At 40.8% G+C, this 960-nt stretch overlaps 1 protein-coding gene across 1 annotated transcript in view; it reads right to left on the bottom strand.

The window, feature by feature from the left end:
* Positions 1-603: 603 nt before the first annotated feature.
* LOC138045555 (vacuolar protein sorting-associated protein 53 homolog) overlaps positions 604-960 on the bottom strand; it is a 53,814-nt gene continuing 53,457 nt past the window's right edge. The window contains exon 25 of the mRNA XM_068892101.1: positions 604-960. This exon is cut by the window's right edge and continues 16 nt beyond it. The gene's annotated coding sequence lies outside the window, so the exon portion shown is untranslated.

The raw sequence follows: 960 nt of genomic DNA, 5'->3' as shown, positions 1-960 counted from the left end.
CTTGCAACGGCCAAAATCGTTGCGAGACAAGTTGCACGAAAAGTACAACTTGATTCTACTTTCGGCAACGGCTCTTGCAACTTGTCTCGCAACGATTTTGGCCGTTGCAGGGTATGTCACATGTGAAATGTTTCGTGTAACTTGTCCCACCAGTGTCGCCACAACAATGCGAGACAAGTTGTACGAAACATTTCACAGTGTAACAGAGCCTTAAGGCTCTGTTACACTGAAATCTTTCTTGCAACTCGTCTCGCAATGTTTTGGCGACACTTTGGCGGGGAAAGGTGCACGAAACATTCTGAACATTTCACAGTGTAACAGCAGCGCCTTTACGGCAATTACCTTTTCGTCGTTATTATTTATGGCATATAAAGTCTGCATAGCTGTATTTTCTGAAGTCCTGACTGAACTTCAACCCAACACCCACCGAAAATATCCCTAAATAACTTCTTGTTACCACAAATGATTTGTGGTAAAAACTAGCGTGCGGCACCTTTGAGAGGTTACGTAACAACGGGGAACTGAATTCACTTTGATTTGGAAAGCAAAGCCGCCAGCTCAAGTTACAGAACCGGAGAGGAAGGAAAAATAAACAAAAAACGCACTTTTTAAACATCTTTACTTCAAAATTTTGAACTTTAAGCATATTCTCAAAAGTTTTGAATTTTAATGCGTTGCAGTTGTGACTAGGCCATAAAAACGATTCTGTTAAGTGGGGTATGGAATTCGCTCACCTGGAAGAACAAGGAACCACAGAGAAAAGGCTACAAAAGCTTCGAGTAACATCGTTTTCACGAGTTTCCTTAAAACGTTTACTTTTAAGCTAATTTGTATTTTACCTAATAAGGACCCCTATCCGCGCTTAACGGTAAAAATATAGGTCAAGAAGTAGACATTACTGTTTCCCCTGAACGATATTGTAGGGATCTTGAGCAAAGACAATAGGGCCGTTTATACAAG

The sequence above is a fragment of the Montipora capricornis genome, chromosome 4 (genome assembly GCF_036669925.1).
Source record: "Montipora capricornis isolate CH-2021 chromosome 4, ASM3666992v2, whole genome shotgun sequence".
NCBI lineage: Eukaryota > Metazoa > Cnidaria > Anthozoa > Scleractinia > Acroporidae > Montipora > Montipora capricornis.
Note: the sequence above shows the minus strand (reverse complement) of the source record. Positions and strands in the feature narration are given on the sequence as shown.